Source organism: Budorcas taxicolor, chromosome 8, assembly GCF_023091745.1.
Source record: "Budorcas taxicolor isolate Tak-1 chromosome 8, Takin1.1, whole genome shotgun sequence".
In the NCBI taxonomy this organism is placed as follows: domain Eukaryota; kingdom Metazoa; phylum Chordata; class Mammalia; order Artiodactyla; family Bovidae; genus Budorcas; species Budorcas taxicolor.
Window position 1 is genome coordinate 91,558,935 of NC_068917.1, and position 21,933 is coordinate 91,580,867.

The 21,933-nt window shown below is 43.5% G+C and overlaps 1 pseudogene; it reads right to left on the minus strand.

Moving 5' to 3' along the window:
- Positions 1-9,497: 9,497 nt before the first annotated feature.
- LOC128052721 (60S ribosomal protein L23a-like) lies at positions 9,498-9,972 on the minus strand (annotated as a pseudogene).
- Between the last annotated feature and the right edge of the window lie 11,961 nt (positions 9,973-21,933).

Genomic DNA, 21,933 nt, shown 5'->3' on the forward strand with positions numbered 1-21,933 from the left:
AGGAGGTTGGGCCCTGCCCAAAAAGAAGATAAGAGACCACATGTTCTCCTTCTTGAAGTCGGGAGACCGACCACACATGTGCACAAAGGCTCCATGGAGATCAAAGGGGAGTGATGCTAAGTGACGCTAACTACCCATAAGCCTTTGCAGTAGAATTCATCTAGGCTAAGAGATCCTGACTGAAGAGGATCTCTTGGGCGATCACACACTTGGGAGGATCCTGAGGTATACTAAGTATGGACTCTGAACCAGGCAGATCAAAATGATTGGTCAAAAGAAAGCCAGAAGAAATGTCCCATTAAAGTAATTCAAACTACCCCAAGTTGCAGCTCAGCAGTTCCTTTCCTGAGTTTGCTTGTGTATCTATCCACAGGTACAGTACTTGTTTTTCCTCCTAATAAATGCTTGTTTCACTACTTTCCATCTTTGTGGCAGTTCTTTTTCTGCAAAACCAAAAGGCCAAGGCCTTGTCACTGACCACTGGTCTAGTGGCTAGGATTTCGTGCTCTCACTGCCATGACCTGGGCTCAATCTGGCCAGGGAACTGAAGCCCTGCTTCAAACCACTGCAGGCTGAAGCTACCCAAGATCAGGCCCTAGAGAGGGGCCCAAAGACAAGCTGAGCATCCACATGGGAAAGCACAGAACTTAGCACAGGTTCGAGGGGGTCACAGCAGGTTTTTGTGAACCTTCATTCTGAGCTCTTCATTTAGCTGGCTGGTTTCCTGACTCAGCCATACTCTCCTTGGTTCAGATTTTTTGAGGGAGCATCTGATTGGCCATAGGGCATTGGGTTGCCTGTGTATTGGTTCCCTCTGGTCTAGTCATCTGTTGCCGGGTGGGGTAGTAGGGTGGGGAATGAGGAATGAACATCTTGCTGGTATCACTCTGTCCTCTCAGAACTGCTCACTGCAGATACCTCAGCTGCTCTGGTTGCCCTTGAGATGAGGTCACGCTCCTTCACCTGCTTTGCAAGGTCCTTCTAGACCTGTTCACTCCCCACTCACTGGCTTCATCACACACATTCTCCCTCCAGAGTTGGCTGCAAAACGTGTGAGCACAGATCACAGTGAAAATATGGGATCCCTTGTTAAAGAAGCAGGGAAAAATATGCCTTAAAGATATTTTGAAAGCCTTTATTTTCCTCATGCATGTTCCTTCTTCACTTCTAGTGGTGTTTTTTCTTTTATATTTAATGATCTAAAGAAAAAGAATTAAGTTATCATGAAGTCTATTGTTCATCTTTATACTGTGCAATGTCAATTTTAAGTGCAAACAGTAGAGCATTTGACTTGCATGCAGTCGCTGAAATGACACAGTTCATGTTTTCTGGCTGGTCCTGAGAGGCTTCTTCAAGTTGGCTGGCAGAGTCAGGCTCGGAGACTTGCTCAAGAAGGGAAGGAGGGGGACAGGACCCCAGGCACAAAACTGGCTCAGGGAGTGCTCCTCGCTGAGGGCTGTTTACAAATACCTGGGGGCTCAGACTGTGACCTGGGGTATCCTGGCATTGGCTTGACCATTGCCAGGACTCCCCCTTGCCAGTGTCAGAACAGATGTGCTGTGCTCCAGGTTAGGGAAGATTCAGGGAAGCAGAGCCTCCCACATTCTCATGGGACCATTCTGTGTGGGCTGACACCCTGGACCAAGAATGGGCCAGAGGCTTGTCCCCAGCTAAGGGGTGATCTTCCACTGGCTATCTTCACGTGTGAAGTGTGGAGCTGGGGAAGCTTTATGGGTCCAGGTCATCCCACCTTAGATGCTTCAGGCATGCCCACCTGAGCCTGGGTCTCTGATGGGGAAGGAGGACAGCAGAGGTCACAACATGGGGAAAGGGAGACATGAGCTAGACCCTGGCAAAGGGAAGTCAGAAGCAAGCAGCTGATAATTCATCCTGGGAGAAGGATGAGAGAATGAAGTGGGACCACATGAGCCAGCCTCCTGGGACATGCTCCACCGTTCCACCATCTCTGCTTCAGTTCAGTTCAGTTCAGTTCATTTCAGTTCAGTTCAGTTGCTCAGTCGTGTCTGACTCTTTGCGACCCCATGAATCGCAGCACGCCAGGCCGCCCTGTCCATCACCAACTCCTGGAGTTCACTCAGACTCACTTCCATCGAGTCAGTGATGCCATCCAGCCATCTCATCCTCTGTCGTCCCCTTCTCCTCCTGTCCCCAATCCCTCCCAGCATCAGAGTCTTTTCCAATGAGTCAACTCATTGGAGGGGGCCAAAGTACTGGAGTTTCAGCTTTAGCATCAGTCTTTCCAAAGAAATCCCAGGGCTGATCTCCTTCAGAATGGACTGGTTGGATCTCCTTGCAGTCCAAAGGACTCTCAAGAGTCTTCTCCAACACCACAGTTCAAAAGCATCAATTCTTCGGCGCTCAGCCTTCTTCACAGTCCAGTTCTCACATCCATACATGACCACTGGAAAAACCATAGCCTTGACTAGATGGACCTTAGTTGGCAAAGTAATATCTCTGCTTTTGAATATGGTATCTAGGTTGGTCATAACTTTTCTTCCAAGGATTTCATGGCTGCAGTCACTATCTGCAGTGATTTTGGAGCCCAAAAACATAAAGTTTGCCACTGTTTCCACTGTTTCCCCATCTATTTCCCATGAAGTGATGGGACCAGATGCCATGATCTTCATTTTCTGAATAGCTTATATATTTTAAAAAATATTTTTTTTTCCTTTGGCTGAGCTGAGTCTTAGCTGCTGCACAAAGGATCTTCACTCTTCATTACAGCATGCAAAATCTTTTAATTGCAACATATGGGATCCAGTTCTCTGACGAGGGATTGAACCCAGACCTTCTGCATTGAAATCATGGAGTTTTAGCTGCTGGACCACAAAGGAAGTCCCCCAACCTCCTTGTTGCTCCTTCTGTGGACAGGCCTCACCTCAGCTCCCAGCTGTCATACATGCCTACCCTCTACTTGGGGAAAACCTCCTGCAGCCCCTTTGCCACCTTCTGGACCTTGCTAAAATGTCACTTTGTGCGGGAGTCTCTCCCTGCCCTACCCAGACTAAAGCAAGGGCTACTCAGACCCCTAGATCCCTGAGACATGGATGATGTAATTACTCGTTTCCCGAGCTGTGTACAGGGTCTGTTTCTGGCTTCCTGATCATTGTGTGCCAGTAAGTCACAGGTACACATGAACACCCAATAGATACTTGAATAAATAATAGATAGAACACCCAATAGATACATGAATAAATGAGTGAATGAATGAAGGAGCTATCAGAGGATGAAATACGCTCTCTATGCCTGCATTTCCTTTTTATTTTTTAAAAAAGTATTTAGTTGACTGCAGTGGGTCTCAGTTGCTTGTTATGGACTTAGTTGTGGTATGTGGGCTTAATTGCCCTGTGGCATGGGAGATCTTACTTCTTGAACCACGGCTCGAACCCATGTCCCCTACATTGGAAGGTGGAGTCTTAACCACTAGACTACCAGGGAAATCCCCTGCCTCTGTGGCTGGAATGGCCTGGAAGTAGACATAGGAAAGTGAATCTGAAGAAATGGCTCACTGTCCTTGACATTCCAGGAATGTGGGGTCCATGCCCCTCTGATTGACCCATAACCCATGGAAACAAATTATCAAAAGGTTTTCTTTTCTGCTTGGGGTGATGAACTCCTCTATGGTATTAGTGGATAAGGATATTGTATCTTTATTTTTGGGAAACCACTGATATCTAAACACTTTAAATTATTAGGAAACATCAAGAGCTTGGACAAAGTGCATTTATGCCAAAACGGTAACAGAAAGTCCAAGAAGTTGGATTCTGTGGTGGTGTTTTTGATGTTCTGTACATCGCTTAAGTCTTTACTTATTAACTTTTTATTATGGAAAATTTCAAACCACAAAAACACAGAAAGAACCATATAATGACCCCCTTGCCTTCTAATGGCACATTCCTGCTTATCGGCATTTTGCCAGTCTTGTTTCCTGTATCCCTCAGTTTTTTTTTTTTTTTTTCCTGGAGCATTTTTAAAGTAAATCTCAGAAATATCTGTAAGATCATCGCTCTCTGCCCCTGTGCCTGGAATATTGAGTGCCATTCTAGTGATGGCGCTTTAGGGATGTCACAGAAGCGCAAATGAAGCAATAAGGAGGAGAGGAGGCTGGATTGCTAGCAGCAGCATTGAAAAGCCTCTGTTCAGTCTGAAACAGACAAAGGCAGGAGCAAAGGGACCTTGCTCCAGGAAACATGAGTGGCATGAGAAGGACCACCAGCTGCTGCCACGCCTAGGACTGCAAAACTCCTTAAATCAGGGGGTGAGAGAGGACTGTGTAGCTGGCAGAGAGAACTTCAACTTGCATGTCCTCCAGGGTGGAGTTCCCTGGCTCAACAACTCCTCTTCCTATAGGAAAACAGCACAGCTATCCGCATGGTGAGAAGAACATGATGGGTGAAATGGGCAGTGAGGGGAGCCACATGGCCCATGGCAGAGGCTCTGGGAACAGACATATCCGGGAAGATAGCTCAGGGTCCTGGATCTAGGGTCCAGATAAACTGCAGGACACCAAGGTAAACTTGAATCTCAGATAAACAACAAATGATTTGGGGGTGTAATTATGACTCAAATATTACATGGGATATACTTATGCTAAAAAATAAAAAATGACTTATACAAGGTTCAGACTTAAGTGGGTGTCCTACATTTTTTTCTTTTTCTCCTGAATATGGTCTCCCTACTTTGTTGTTGTTTAGTTGCTAAGTCATGTCTGGCTCTTTGGGACCCCATGAACTGTAGCCCACTAGGCTCCTCTATCCATGGTATTTCCCAGGCAAGAATACTGGAAATGGGTAGCCATTTCCTTCTCCAGGAGATCCCCACCCAGAGATCGAACTGGCATCTCCTGCATTGGCAGGAGGATTCTTTACCACTGAGCCACCTGGGCCACTTTACACCTAACTCCTTTTTCTGTTCTTCTATAAAGGCTCCTTGTTTTAGTGGGCATATAGTGAAAAAAAAATTTTTTTTAAGTTTATTTTTGGAGCAGGTTTAGGTTTACAGCAAAAAACTGAAAGAAAAGTACAGAGATTTCCCATATGCCCCTTGCCCTCACATACACATAACCTCTCCTATTATCAATATGCCCCCTCACAGTTGTGCATTTGTAACAACTGAGGTCATACAGTTTTCTTAAAAAATATTTATTTGTTAAACACTGTGATAAAATACACATAACATGAAATTTACCCTTTTAATCATTTTTTAGTGTACATTTAGGTAATGTTAATTACATTCAAATTGTTGGACACTCACTCTCCAGAGTTTCTTTCATCTTATAAGGCCAAAACTTAATAGCCATTAAACAAAGTGTCCCATTTCTCCCTCCCCTGGCCCCTAGCAACCTCCAATCTCTTTTCTGTCTCTATGAATCTAACTACTCTAGCAACTTCACATGAGCAAAATCACACAGTGCTTATCCTCTTGTGATTGGTTTATTTCACTTAGCAGAATGTCCTCAAGATCCATGCTGTTTTAGTACACGGGGGAAGGGAGAATAAGGGAGTTTGTGATGGATATGTACACATTGCTATATTTAAACTGGATAACTAACAAGGACCTACTATATAGCACATGGAACTCCACTCGCTGTTATGTGGCAGCCTGGATGGGAAAGTTGTTCACTACTCATTTCTCCACTCTCTCCAGGAAGACTGAATCACATCATCATGTAGAACTCAGGCATGGCCACGTGACTTGCCCTGGCCAGTGAAATGTAAGCAGAGTTATGAGGTCACTTCCTGAGAGAAACGTGAAATGTGATCATTGCCCGCAGTGTTCTGTCTGCACAGGACCATGGGCACAAGAGGCTGCTCTGCTAGCTGAGTCCCCAAGAAAAGACAAGAGGGAGCAAAGAACAGCTGATCCAGGGTTGATGTGGAGATAAAGTAATAAATGTGCCACAAGATGCTGGGTCTTTTGTTACCATAGTATAGTTGAATCTATCCTGACAGTACTGCACCAATCATGCAGATCTGCATAGTAACAGAGGCAAAACCTCTTGAGTCTTCTGGAACTAAAAATATCATTTATTTTTCTTGTTCTTGACCTGGCTGTCTAATGGAACTGGCCTGATATGCCTAAATACACAAACTCCTTTTATTAAGGTGTAACTATCACTCAGATGTCTAACTCAAAACATTATAGTGTTTTGAATTTTATATGTTCTATGCTCCAGTCAGTTAACATTACTGTTATAGGAGGTGTGAATGCTTAGCATCAAATAATGGTTACTCTAAACTCTCATTTGGAAAATCTAAATTTGAAAAGCTATTTCCCCTTGACCTCACCTCTAAGTAAGTAATTCAATAGGGAAATACAGGGAAAAGCTAACCTATAATCACAACTAAACAGTACTGAATGGCGGCTGGTAGACTCAGGGTAAGGAAATATTCACATATAGTATTGTAAATTATTATATATTATTCACATGTTATTATTCATTTATAGTAGTGTAGATTATATAACATTAAAGATTATTATCAGTCAGTCCTCCATTATTCTCTATCTTTGAAAGGGGGGTATTAGGCCAAGTTAGAGGTAGTCATACTCCTTCTAAGTCCATGCTAACTCTTTAAACCTAGTATGCTTTGATGGTTTGATAAAAACTGCAAAGAAAGCCAAATGGAAGCAATAAAACTTGCAGTTTTGAAAGGTTCACACAAAAATAATCCAACTTTTAAAACAAAATTTTAAAAAGTGACTCAGTAGTAGATCATAGTAGATTAATATTGGGCACCAGCTTTCACTAGCTGCTGATAGGATTATTTTACTGTATATATTTGTGAGTATCATTTCAGATTTACATCAACACTCTCTCTGGGTGGGACCCAGTATCATCAGCCTTGTGGTGGTGGTGGTTTAGTTACTCAGTCGTGTAAACTCGTATCTGACTATCTTGAGACTCCTTGTATACTGTAGCCCACCAGGCTCCTCTGTCCATGGGATTTCCCAGGCAAGAATACTGGAGGGGGTTGGCATTTCCTTCTCCAGAGGATCTTCCTGACCCAGGGGTTAAGGCTGGGTCTTCTGCATTGCAGGCAGATTCTTTACCAACTGAACCACCAAGGATAACCACTTTGATTAGCATTTAATGTTGAAAAGTGCCTTAAGAGAAGATCTTCTACTTCAAAATGTAATGTCATAGGCATACAACTCCTCAGAGAAAACTCAAATATAGTACGCCCACATTTTAAAAGCTGAAAAATATTCTCTCACTTTCACTATAACTGAAGATTCTTTATTTTGCTAGATATGTCTCTCTTCATCTCATCCCATCCTGCCCTAAGCGTCTTTGCTGATGGTGAGGTGCAGAGCAGTTGACTTCATGTAATATCGTGTATGAGAAATACAGGATCTGAAGGAAGGCTTAACCTGTAACATCACCAGGAGAATCAGAATGGAAATGGTTTTACACAAAATACTGTCTTAGTTTCCATTTTTTTAAGTAAAGAAATATTTCCAAATATTTTTCTTAAAACAATTTTTTTTGCATACCATAAAATCACCCATTCAAAAATTAATTAATTTTTAGTAAATTATCTTTATGATTTAGTAATTTTTAGTAAATTTACAAGATTTTATAAGCATTACTACAATGTAGTTCTAAAATGTTTCTAGCACCTTAAAAAACTTTAAACTTCCTTGTGAGATGTGCCTGCTGATCCAGTGGCTAAGACTCCAAGCTCTCCAAAGTAGGGGGTCCAGATTTGATCCCTGGTCAGGGAACTGGATCCCACATGTTGCAACTAACATTTTGCATGCTGCAACTAAAGATCCTGCATGCCACAATGAAGGCTGGAGATCCCACATGCCACAACTAAGAACCATCACAGTCCAACAAATAAATAAATGTTTTAAAAAATCATTAAAAAATAAATAAAAATATTCCTTGTGCCCATTGGAGTTAATCCCCAGTCCTTGCTGCTTTCCACCTCATCTTCCCCACAGGCATCAACTGATCTGCTTTCTCTCTCAATAGATTTGCTTTGTCTGAACATTTCATATAAATAGGACCATGCCACCAGAGAAGACCCAAAATAGAATCATACCGGTGGTCTGCTGTGTCTGGCTTCTTTCTCACAGCATAACAATTTTGGGTTCATCTAGGTTGTAGTGCGTATCAGTAGCTCGTTCCTTCAGAGTAGTCTTTTATTCACCAGTTGCTGGACATCTCTGTTGTTTCCACTGTCTGGCTATGATGAATAATGATGTTACGGACATTTGTGTACAAGTCTTTTGTGGATGTCTATTTTCCTTTCTCTTGGGTAGATTCTAAGGAGTAGATTTGCTGGGTGGATAAATAAGTCTATGTCTAAACTTTAAAGAATCTGCCAAACTGTTTTCCAAAGTGGTGGCACTGTTTTGCATTCCCACTAGATTAGATTTTTATATGAGTGCGTTTCATGACCTCTTAGCAAATGGTGACACCCTGACCTGAGGATAGATGAATCTTTGAGGCCGCCAGCAGGAGTGGCCCAAAGATCAGCCAAACCGTAGATCATGTGACTGACAGAACCACTTAGTATGAATTTCTATAAAATAAGCCATCAGTCTTGGCAGTCTCTTACCATGCAGCCTGACAACCATAAGAACCTTCACCCAATGCATCAATTCACTTAGCCCTGTGGAAATATATTTTACAGCCAGTTCCTCCTGGCAAGACCACTAAGACACAAAACTGCCAAAATCAGAGGCTTAAGGGAGAACACTTTTTTTCCTGGTTGGGTATCGGATCATAGTACTTGATCTACAAACCTCCAGTCTAAAGTTATGTATGTATGTCATCTGCATGGTCCATCTGCTGTATAAGACTTGTTGGGAGAAATGGCAGCCCTCCTCCACTTTTTCCAGCAGTAATGTGTTTCCATTATTTCTTGGAATCAATTGGTTCTTCAAAATTTATAAAACATTTACACCATAAATGCTCTTCCCAGACCCCAATTCTCCCTGTACAAATACAGTGTATTTTGACTAGATTAACATTCAGTGTTTACATTATTTTGATCATGCAAATATTACTGAGAACTGAGCCATGTATTACATGGCAATTATTTTTCCTTTTCTGCACCAATTTCTTACCTTCCTTGGAGTTGAAAGGTTGTCTTTTTAATTTGTTTCAGATTCTTTGTAGTTATCATGAGTAGTATCCCAAGTCCCATCAGGAGTCTGAACTGCCTCTCTCTGTGTCCAGTTTTGCATTTCTGAACCATGCTTTCCTGTCACCCTCTGCCTGCTCTTGCAAGGCCATCTTGGCAGTCCCCTCATTATCACCCCAGAATTTCCCTTCCCCTCTGTCTGGAATTGGGTCCCATTTCCTGCATCCTATGGCTTCTTCTTTTAAATATGTGCCCTGAGGGGTGAGGGGAAGTATATCTCATAGTAGCTGCCTGAGGAAAAATGCAGATTTTTTTTGAGATACTTTTTTTAATATACATAGTGAAAACTTTTATATTTGGAATTAGCCAGCTGGACTCAGTTTAGATGATCCCAATTTTGTTGGCAACATCCAAAACATCATAGTCAGGAGCCAGTCGAACATAAGCCTTCTTCTCTCCATCAGGCCTGATCAGGATATTGACCTTAGCCATGTCAATGGGATAGAGCTTCTTCACAGCCTGTTTAATTTGGTGCTTGTTGGCCTTGACATCCACAATGGATACCAGTGTGTTGTTGTCTTCTATTTTCTTCATGGCTGACTCGGTGGTGAGGGGGAATTTGATGATGGCATAGTGGTCAAGTTTGTTTCTCCTAGGGGCGCTCTTCCAAGAATATTTGGGCTGCCTCCTGAGTGTTTTGGGCTGCTGGGAAGTGGGTGATGTCCTGATCTTTTTTTCTTTTTTGGTGGGTGTGGGTGCCTTTCAACACTGCTTTCTTAGCCTTCAAAGCCTTTGCTTTGGCTTTCGCTTTAGGAGGGGCAGGGGCTTCCTTCTTTGCCTTCAGGGCCGTCTTCATGAAAAGGCTTTTTTGAGACTTTGAATATCTAAAACTGTCTTTGTTCTACCTTCACCTTTGTTGATTATTTGGCTGGGTATAAAAGTTTAATCAGAAATATTAGACTCACTATTTTGAGGGCATGGCTCTAGGGATGTCTACTTTCCAGTGTTTCTGATCCTGATTCTTTATATGTGACCTGCTTTTCTTTCTCTGTCTCTCTCTGTGTGTCTCCCAGTGAGGCTTTTCAACATAGAAAGGTCTCATTGTACCCCAATCTTGGTCAATCTCAGTATTCATGTGCTTCAGTTCAAGGAAATGTTGCTATTATTTTATTATTTCCTCTTTGCATTTTCCCTCCCTTCCTTATCTCCTTTCCTTTCTCCCTCCCCTCCCCCCTCTATCTCTACCTCTTTCTTTTTTCTTCCTGCAACTTCTACAATTTGCTTGATGAATCTTCTGATATAGTGTTCTAATTTCTTATCTTTACTTCTTTCCATCTTTTTGTAATTTTGTTCAGCTTTCTAGATATCCTCAAAAATTTCTGTTGGGTTTTAATTATCAGAAAGGAAGAGCAGGGGCCCTTTGTGGTGGACTTACTGCGGCAACATTTGCCAGCCCAGCCTCTCCCTGGCAGTGCTTACTCTTGTCTGTACGAGGTGTGTCAGGACAGATGCCTCCATCCCACTCCAAAGCAAAAACAACTTATCTTCAGCAGGGTGGGCAGGAAGCTATAGCCTGGATGTGGATGGTTGGGGAAAGACCTTGGAAACTACCTCTAAACAGACTTTCAAGTAAGCCTCTTTATTTCAGCTCATACTCTTTACATGCTAGTCCCCAGGTACCTGGTGTTGCTAACTCTTAAGGCTGTAGGTCAGTCAATAGCCTGGTTGACCAGAGTTGCCAAAGCCAAGGCCTGGCTCTAGCCTGTGACTGTGAACCATTACTTAAGCTCTCTGTGCCTCAGTTTCTCCATCTATAAAACAAAGACAGTGGTGGTGTATATGTAATTTGGGAATTGGCAAAAATGAAAGACCATTTAAAGTACTTAGAAAAGTATTTGGCACATCTTTTTCACTATTATTATTTTGGAGGTTCTTGGTTTAAATTTCTGGTTTCTTTGATAAGGAAGTTCTCAAGATTTCCAATGTGCAGCCAACATTGGGAACTCTGTTGCAAAGGAATTTCACATTGTGAAGTTCTCCAAGAGTTCTAGTGAACTCCTTTAAGATGCTGTGTAAGGAATTTGCCAAGATTTTGTCTTAGGCTTCTCAAGGTTGGCCACCTTGATGTCCTGAGATGTTGGAAGGTGGAGCCGTTTCAATCTGTTGGGTACTGTGGCTGGAACATATCCAGGGAGTGTGCTTTCAGTTTGGCATCACTGACCGGATTTACACATTTACTGTGTGGTCAATGGACATTGTTCATGTGGGAAGTAATTGGGTAGCATAACTGGGAACCATCAACATCTACTAAATCCAGGAATGCCAGATGATGCCAGCCATCTTCATGGTGACACATCCAATCAGGAAATCCCTGTCTGAGAACCATGACAACACAAAGGGGCTGCTGGTGCCTGCAGGGGGAAAACACACAGAATTTTTATTCTCAGTCTTACTAAGTGCACCCGAGACAGTGAAGTCCTTTCTAGGGTACCAGTGTCAGCATATTGATGCCCCAGCATTGTGGCTTCTGACTCCACACATGAAGAATAAATAATATGTATAATTAATATATATAAATATTATGTTGACAAAGATTGTATAAGTAGGTTAGTATGCATGCATCCATGCTTAGTCACTCAGTTGTGTCCAACTCTTTGTGAACCCATGGATTGCAGCTTGCTAGGTCCATGGGATTTTCCAGGCAAGAATATTGGAGTGGGTTTTCATTTCTTTCTCCAGGGGATCTTCTTGACCCAGGAATTGAACCTGTATCTTCTCTATTGGCAGGTGGATTCTTTATCACTGAGCTACCTGGGAAGCTTCTATGTTAGTATGTATCAGTTCAGTTCAGTTCAATTCAGTCGCTCAGTTGTGTATGTGTAAATCATAAGACATAATACATCCATATGAAAGAGCAATAACACATATAATTAATATACATAAACATGTATAAATATAGGCTATATAAGTATATTAATATATATGGCTGTGTATTATATAAATCATAGCACATATTCATATGAAAGATAAATAGTACTTTGATATTAATATATATCAATATTATACCAATAAAGCTTATATAGGTTATTAGTATACAAAATTATGTGTAAATAATAATGCATAATATATAGTATGTAAACAATCATATAACAATGTAACTATATTATACATAATTATACATATAATAAAATATTTTTTGAAAAAGCTAAAAGTGATAAACATTTGACTATAGTGAGAACACACACAGAGTCTGGAAGAAATAATCTAAATTAGAAATAGCCAAAACAATGCTGTGAGTCCAGAAAGATAAGGGTGAGATTCAAAACCGGCCCTCTGTTTGATGGAAAGATGTAGGTGAGGGTCTGTACAAGTTCAAGTCTACAGGTAGACTGGTTCTCCCCATCCTACTTCCCTATCCAAATTGGGGAAAATCTTGTCATTTTTGGTTTGGAGTCAACCAATCTCTATGAAGGCAGAGTTATGGCATCCCCTCCACCAGTCAAGAGCCCAGACTCTTGAATAACCATCTTGAAAACTATTAAATAAGAAAAATCATTTGTTACTATGAAAACCACAAAAACAACGAAAACCCCAAACTGGGGAGGTTGCAGAAACACAGGTCTACTGATTGCTGTCAGAAGTGAAAACATAAAGAATTTCAGGAAAGGCACTTAGAAATGGTAATCAAGAGGTGTGGAAGTTTGCTTTTCCCTGTGATTTATACTGAGAGATCATCCAATGATACAAAGGAAGCTGGGTGTGCGAAGTCTCTCATTATGCCAATGTTTACGGCATTGATAAACTAGAAACAACCAGTGTCCAGTGATGGGGAGAGCCTAAAGGAGTTAGGTTTCTCAATTCCATGAAACATGAAATGTATTTGTGGAGATTACATTATAAACGGAAACATCCCTGAAAATAGATTCTTTAGACGAGAATGAGGAGCATGAAATTGTTTCTACATAAAACTAAACATGCATATGATCAAGGAACTGATGGGAATATAGAATTCACTAAATTTTTTCTAAATAAATTAATTCTTCAGTAAAAACTGTAATTTATTTTACAAAGGAATATAAGGAAAATTATGACACTGATGAAAGAAACTGAAGATGACACAACAGATGGAAAGATACACAGTCTTCACAGATTGGCAGAATTTATATTGTTAAAATGACCATACTACCCAAGAGACTCAGTGCAATCTCTATCAAAATACCAATGGCATTTTTCATAGAACTAGAACAAATAATTCTAAAATTTATATAGAAATATTAATACAAAAGGCCCCAAATAGCCAAACGATTTTGAGAAAGAAAAAGAAAGCTGGAGGTACGAGGCTACCTGGTTTCAAACTATATTGCAAAGCTATAGTGATCAAAATAATATGGTATGGCACAAAAACGGACACATAGATTAATGACACAGAATAGAAGGCCCAGAAATTAACCCACATATAGATGAACAATCAATACATATATATCTGTGTGTGTTTGTGTGTATGTGTGTGTGTATAGGAATATTACTCAGCCATGAAAACAAATAAAATTTTGCCATTTGCAACAACATGGATAGATCTGGAGGGTATTGTGTTAAGTAAAATAAGACAGAGAGAAAGACAAATACTATATGTTATCACTTATATGTGGAATCTAAAAAGTAAAACAAACCAGCAAATATAACAAAAATGAAACAGACTCACAGATATGCAGAACAAATTTGTGGTTAAAAGCTGGGAGAGGAAAGGGAGTGGTGGAGTAAGATAAGAATAGGGGATTAAGAGAATCAAACTACTATGTATAAAATAAATAAGATACAAAGATATAGTGTACAGCACAGGGAACATAAGCCAAGATTTTATAATAACTATGAATGGAGTATGATTCTAAAAATTGTGAATCCCTCGGTTGTACACCTGAAACTTTTATAATATTGTTAATCAGCTATCAGTTCAATTCAGTTCAGTTCAGTTGCACAGTCGTGTCTGACTCTTTGCGACCCCATGAATTGCAGCACGCCAAGCCTCCCTGTCTATCACCAACTCTCAGAGTTCACCCAAACACATGTCCATCGAATCAGTGATGCCATCCAGCCATCTCGTCCTCTGTCATCCCCTTCTCCTACTTCCCCCAATCCCTCCCAGCATCAGAGTCTTTTCCAATGAGTCAACTCTTCGCATGAGGTGGCCAAAGTATTGGAGTTTCAGCTTCAGCATCAGTCCTTCCAAAGAAATCCCAGGGCTGATCTCCTTTAGAGTGGACTAGTTGGATCTCTATACCTCAATTCAAAAAAACTAAATTAAAAAAAAAAAAAAAACTGTTGTGTGGCTTTCCTGGTGCTCTAGTGCTTAAGAACTTGCCTGCCAATGCAGGGGACCCAGGTTCAATCCCTGGTCTGGGAAGATTACACATGCCACAGGGTGACTAAGCCCATGCACTACAAGTACTGAGCTTGCACATAGAGCCTGTGCTTTGCAACAAGAGAAGCCACCACAGTGAGAAATCCCCACACCTCAGCGGAGAGTGGTGCTGGCTCTCTATGACTAGGGAAAGTCCTTGTGTGGCAATGAAGACCCAGAGTAGCTAAAAATAAGTAAATCTTAAAAAAAAAAGAAAAGAAAAATAAAAAGAATGTCCTTGACGCTGAACCATTGGGCACACCCAGTTTTCAGCATCAGGGTTTCTCTCCCTCAGGTGACTTGTTACAAAGGATTCCTATACCACAGACAGTCCTACCTCCAGGCACCTTAGGGTCCCTACAGAGAAGACATCTGCCCACCTCAGTCTGGGAACCTTTCTCCAGGGTCAGATCTAGGTTTGACTCACATTTCTTCCTGTCTAAACATCCTGTATTCTCATTCTGTCTTCTCTTCCCTAGTGCCCATCCCTTCCCACCTTGTTGTGGGAAATGAGTTTTCTTTCGTTCCCCAGCCTGCCCCAAGGATGACTCGAACCTCTGATTTTAGTGAACCTGTCACCCCTGACCCCTGCTTTGCCCTCCTGTGAGGCAGCTCCTCTGTTTCAGGGACACAATAAGGGACTTTCTGCTCCCTCCCACCTCCCTTGGTTGTGCATCCCAAAGGATCCAAGCAGCCACCTCCCCAGTGCTTCTCCTCCATTCCACCGTGCGGCTCTTGCTCCTGCTCCCACAGCCACTTCCATCTCCGTGCTTCTTCTCCCCACTGCCCGTCTCCCACTCCTGCTAGTCTGCCCTCTCTCCTCCCCGCCTCTACCTGCATCCTCGAATGAACCTTCTACCGAATGATATGCTATCTTCCAGCTCATATGTCAGCAGATGAACCTTTAGAAAATCACACCTCTGCCCTCATATAATCATGGTGGATTCATAACGCAGAACAGGAACACCTTTGCTTTTCCTCATTTGTGGGCAGCATCATCTCTTTTCCTCAGCAGGCTCTGTAAGCGCTCATCCTCACCTCAGTTTTCTTACTTAAATGGACTACCTCAACTTTTTAAGTACAATCTTGCTTTTTGTGTTACAGAGATCAGGTATAACTCCACATTGGTTATCAAAGTCCTTTGGCTTCCTACCATGAGCGCAGATAGATTTATCTGCAGACACAGTCACGGTGACACCTGTGGTCCACCTCCCTTTACTTTGCCTTGCCTGCTACGTTCCTGGGAGGCTGGCCCCTCACTCCCCACCACCAAGTTCCCTGGACCTCTGGCTTCCTGTGAGTTTGGCTAATGGAAGGCGCTAACAGGAGTCAGAGACTGGGAAGAGAGAAGCTGGGGTATTTATTCTGTTTCCTCCCATCGTTGGTTCTGCTTCTCCATCAGTAACTGTATTCCTTTAAAACTACAGCGCCTCCCAGTGGCCCTACCTCTAAAATTCCCTCTGAAATTCCACTGGTTCTAGAAATTCAGTTGTCTTCCCATTCCTTCAGCCCTAAAGGTGGGAATGACTTCTGGCTTTTAGGAATCCCTGGTGTGTCCCATTGGCTTAAGAAAAGTGTACAACCTAAATCTGCAAGTTAAGATTTATTTGGGAATCTTTTTGAGGACTATACGGGACTTAGCAGGAGGTGCTAGTGGTAAAGAACCCGCCTGCCAATGCAGGAGACGTAAGACACACGAGTTTGAGCTCTGAGTTGGGAAGATCCCCTGGAGAAGGGTATGGCAACCCACTCCAGTATTCTTGCCTGGAGAATCCCCGTGGACAGAGGAGCCTGGCGGGCTACAGTCCATAGGGCACACAGAGTTGGACACGGCTGAAGCAACTTAGTATGTACGCACTGAGGACTATACTCAGGAGACAGCCTCTCAGCTTGCTCTGAATGAACTGTTCTGAAGAGGTAAGGGAAGAGACAGGGTATATACAAGTTTCTTTTGCTGGGGGGTAAAAAAACATGTAGTTGAATATCATAAGATTACTGCTAATCACAAAAATCCAGACATCTCAACTTAATGATTTCAGTGCTTTTCTATGTAGAAGAAGATGCAAGAATCTGAGTCCACTGAAGTTATTCCTTGATATATGTGTCTTACAGGCTTCCCTGGTAGCTCAGCTAGTAAAGAATCTGCCTGCAATGCAGGAAACTCTGGTTTGATTCCTGGGTCGGTAAAGTGCCCTTGGAGAAGGGATAGGCTACCCACTCCAGTATTCTTGAGCTTCCTGGGTGGCACAGATGGTAAAGAATCCACCTGCAATGCAAGAGACCTTGTTTGATCTCTGGGTGGAGAAGATCCCCTAGAGGAGGGTGTGGCAATCCACTCCAGTTCTTGAGTGGAGAATCAGAATGGACAGAGGAGCATGGTGGGCTACAGTCCATGGGATCATGAAGAGTGGGATGTGACTGAGTGACTAAGCATATATATGTCTTACCTATTTAGGGCCAATATCCAAAGCACAGAATATTTTCTGTTTTCCTCCATCCTGAATTCCCTTCAGGGTGCACTGTTGGGCAATTACAGTGGCTAATGGCTTGATGCTAATAGAACTGTTATATTCCTTGTTTATAGTCACTATCCTTTGGAATTTCTTAACCTCTTCTCTGAAAATGGGTCTCCTCCTTAGAACCACCTATTTCCTGCTCAACCCCAAATGATCTGCTCCCCAGTTCTCCCTCTCTCCCACTGTCCTCTCTAGGCTGATAGCTCCACCTATCCTCTTGACCCCCACCTCTTTCCTGGATCTCCATTTCTTCCATTCTGTTCTAATCTAAACCCCTCACCTGTATTCTTTTTTTGGTTTTTGCTAAGGTGGATGTAGGATCTTAGATCCTTGACCAGGGATTGAAACCCCAGCCCCATGCATTGGAAGGCAGAGTCTTAACCACTGGACCATCAGGGAAGTCCTGCCCTCACCTTTCTTCTAAACACACCCCCAACTCTTCTATCATCTGTTCTAGACTTCCTGCTGTACCTCCAGCCATTGCCCTATATCCTCCCTTTCATGGCAATTAGTCTTCTGGAAAGTATGACTGCTTTCATCCATTTCGTCATCTCTCATTCAGTTGGCACCACCCTGTGACCTAAGTGGCAGCCCTTCTGTTACACTGCAAAGGTGTTCTCTTGGGGAACCACTACCTCCACAGCTGATTCTCAGCAGGTCCTTACTCAAGCTCGCTGAGGCTGTGGTCATCAACATGGATTTGGAGTCAGACAGAATGGCCAGTTCCTAACCCTGTGTGTCCTGGGCAGATCTCATAACCCTTCTGATCCTGTTTCTTTCTGTGCAGAGTGGAGCCTCTGCTGTTTGGCTGGGCTCCTGGGGCAGCTGAGGGAGTGAGGAGTGAAGGAGAAAGGAAAGCCCACCAGGCCCCAGGGGGACCCTCAGTGGGGAGCCCACCAGGCTGGGGTATGTGTGGCTTCACAAAGCCACACTTCTCCCTCTGCCCATTCCTCTAGCCTCCTCCTGCCTCCCATGGAGTTTGGTCCTTAATAAGCATCTTGCACTCCAAACTCCATCTCAGCTTTGCCTCCAGACAAGCCAACCTGGCCCACTTTTTCTCACCCATCTTTGTCATCCAGGTCATTTTATTGTCTCTTGTTCAGCCCACTGCTTTGGTCTTCCTTCAAGTCTCCATCATTTTTCATTTGTTGTGTAAACAACTCTGCAAGGCCACCCACCTTACTGTCAAGGTGCCCACATAAAATGTAGACCTGATTGTGTCACCTCTCTCAAGCCACTGCAAACCTGCTCAAACATCTCAAGGAAGTTATTGGTTATTCCTAGATCCTCCGGGTCAGGCCATCTTAGTGGCCTGGCTTCCCAATACTATGCATCAGCTCAACCAGTCTACACAGGATTCTGGAAATCATGAGCTCGCTCAAGACTTGAGCTGTTCCCTACCTAGCATCTCCTCTCGAGGTACCTTTTTTCCTCAGCCTATCTGGAGGATCCCAGTAGTGTCTCAAATATTTTCTTGGGGGGTCATCTGCCTGCTGAAGTCAACCCTGACATCCTTAGGTCATGCTCAGTATGGTACCCTATGGATAGGTTTTGTATATCACACATGTTACAACATTCACATAGCATACTGCATAGTAATATTAATTTTCAATTTTCTGCCTCTCTAGTTGGAATGAAATCTATGGGCAAAGCCACACTCCCCAGTGTCCAGCTTATGGCCCATTCTCAGGAGCACAGTTTCAGACAGCCTCTGGAAGCAGGAGAAGGCACGGAGAAGGCAGTTCTTCTCTAGAAAGCCCAGAGGAATGAGCTCTGCTCACATCTTCACTTTATCCACTTGTGAGCCATTTTGGACTGCTGATCTACAGCACTGGGAGATAAATTTGCATTGCTTTAAACCACAGATTTTGTGGTTATGGCAGCAATAGAAAATCAATACACTTTTAAACGAACAGGTTTAAAAAGAAAAGCAAATATTCTGGAAAGGCCCTAGGCTGCCTAGATTTCTTGAGGCTGACTTAATAATGGTTTCGTTTTTTCTGTTTTTTGTTGTTGTTGTTGTTGTTGTTGTTGTCTGTGTCACCAGACTATGAAAATTTCATCCATCATCCATCTTTATATTGTCACAGGCTGATAAACCTGATACTTGGGCTTCTGGGATAATGTTTAAAATAAGCAATAACAGCCCCCAGTGAGGGTCCACAAGGCTGTCCTGGGAAGGAAGGAGTGGCGGGGAGGTGGGGAGGGGGGGCGCTTCTTGGCTGGGTTGCAGGTTCTATTTTGGTGCTGAGAAATCTTTGGGATCCTCTTTTTGCTTTTCTCCTAAGTCCCAAAATGCTGATACCATCTCCCTGATAAATGAGGTTTTACTGTCCTATTGTATTCTTAAAATATCCATCTCCCTCTTAGATTATATCTTCTTTACATATGGTGCATTTATATTGCTATTTACTTTTTAAAGTGGTCAATTTCCCTTTACTTGCCTCATCATAACAAAAGGAAAGACCGTCTCCTGTTGGCTAAAGGGTTAACGTAGCTTCAGGTTTTTTCCCTCTCCTTGGGGACTCCGAACGTGCATGCCTGTTCTATATTCCTTTCACAAAAAGGATCAAGGGCGAGGAGCCTGGGTATTGAATGTGCATTCACTGTACATTCATAATAAATGCTGAACAGAATGGCACATTCATGATTGCTCTTGATGTAAATGAATGGCTGAATGAAAGTTTTAGGGCATAGCTCACCTCCAAGAGGGCAGTCCTATTCGCACTCATACCTGTCCAGTGGATCTTGAATTTCCTTGGAAAAACTAGTTTTTCTTCTCATCATGGAACAGCCTTCTCCTTCCTCCCTACATCTTTGTTATCAGGTTGGCTTTTTTTTTTTCCCACACTGCCGTTGGATGAAAGATCCCGCCTTTGATTGAAATGGAATCTTCCACTATTGAGCAAGCTTTTGTTGAATGAGTCATCGGGGCGGCTGCTCATTGGCTGAGGCCGCTGGAACCAGGGGATTGCCTGGCGCCGGCTGCAAGGCCCGGCTTCATTCACAGAAACGCTGGCTCGCTCGCTAGCCCTTTCATTCACACAAACAGCATTTCATTCACATTTTGCTGTTTTTGTCTGCTTCTAATGAAGATCACGGTTTGGGAATGATAGGGAAGTTTTGCTTTAGATTTGGGGGGACTTGGATAGCCACCACCACCATCTCTGGAGTGTGCATTTGCTGTTGCTATGCCAGCAAGGGGAAGAAAAAAAAAATGAATGCCATGCGGCTGCTCGGCTAGGCCTGCGGCCCTAGGAGGGGAGCTGCCGCTCCTCCACGCTCCTGCGTTCCCGCAGCGGGCCTCACCTGGCCCACCTTGAGTGGCACTCGTCACACCCTGTTCCATAAAGCTTTTCAAGGCTGGGTGCCTCAAGTGTCACATGTCTAGCCGTGGGTGTGAGAAGACTAAGTGTAATCTGATAACGTGCTAGAGGTAAATTCATTTTTTGCACAGAAGTAGACGGGAAACTTGGACAGGGAGCGAAAGCGTTTCACTGTGAAGGGCAGCTTCTCTCAATAGACCGATGAAGACCTCTGAAGGCCGGCAGAGCCCATGGTGACAGGGGTCAGTGGGTTCGTGTCTCCGCAGACCTTCTGGGGTCGGGTGGAGGGGCTCAGTGCTCTGTTCCGCGGACAGCAAGGAGGCCTGTTCGTTTCCCTTGGAGCCGGTGTCTGACTCCCTGAAAACAAGGCATCTTCCGGCGGGCTTGATGTGCACTGACAGCAGCTGCATTTTTTCCCTTTCTTTCTGCAGGGTTGCAAGCAGCAACCAAAGGGATATTGAAATGTATTTGTAGCGTTTCTTAGGCATTTCTCCAGAGCTTGAGCACATTCAGTTGGAATAAAGCTTCAAGCACAGCCCCCCTTTTGGAATGGATTTCTGGAGTTTGTTGCCATTCATCAAAAGAAACACTCTTCTTTTTCAGAAGTAGGTTTTCAGCTTAACCCTGGCTGAGAAAGACTGCTGTAAATTATCAGGGAAGAGACCCTCAGTGGCTCTGGGCAGAAGTTCATACGCAGATTTTTTTTTTCCTGGGAGGGGGAGGAACTGCATCGCCACAAAGACTGTTGTCATGGCTGCTCTGTTGACTTGAAAAAAACCTTGGAGATTGATATTTTATGTTCACCTGGGAATGAATCTTTTCTTTTTGGCTATTTAAGAATTCCTGCTGCTTTCCAAATCAAAATTCATGAGGATCCGCTGAAGATCTTATTCTTAAAAATCCTTCGTCACATTTTAACGCTGCACCGTCAGACACTTTTCCAGGCTCACAGATGGGCTGAACAGGGAAGAAAAAACCCTAGCATAGAATAATGGGTTTCAGAAAGTTCATTTGAAAGAACAGAATTTACCTCTGGCATAGATGCTGAGAGGGGGCAGGGGAAGGGGAGGTGAAAAAGCAAAGGTTGGAAGGAAATGTCTGGGAAGGTAGAGAAAGGAAATTTGAGAATTGATTGGCTCTAGTGTGCTGTCAGTGGGTGTATGTGGTTTTTTTTTTTTTTTTCCCTTCTTCTTTTTTTTTTTTTTTTTTTTTTTTTTGCTACAGGAAGTGATTTGCAGTGCTCACCGAGCCTTTGTTGAGAAGGGTCTCCTCTCGGAGTGAGTCATGCTTTTGCTGTGAGCAGCCCCAAGCAGCTGGGCGCGCAGCAGAGGAAACTATGACTTTTGCAAAGCGAACGTACCGCCCTCAGCAGCCGAGTCCGGGGCCGGGGCTGCGCGGCCGCGGCCGTGCGGGGTGTTAGCGGTGGGAGGCCGGCGCCGCTGCTCGCGCCCCCCAGCCTGCTGTCCCGGCCGCTCCGTCCCGCCCCGGGGACCGCGGCTCGCCTGCTATGCGCGGCAGCCTGCGCCGGGGCCGGCACCTGCAGCGCCCGGGCGGATGCGGCGAGCCCACGGAGGGGC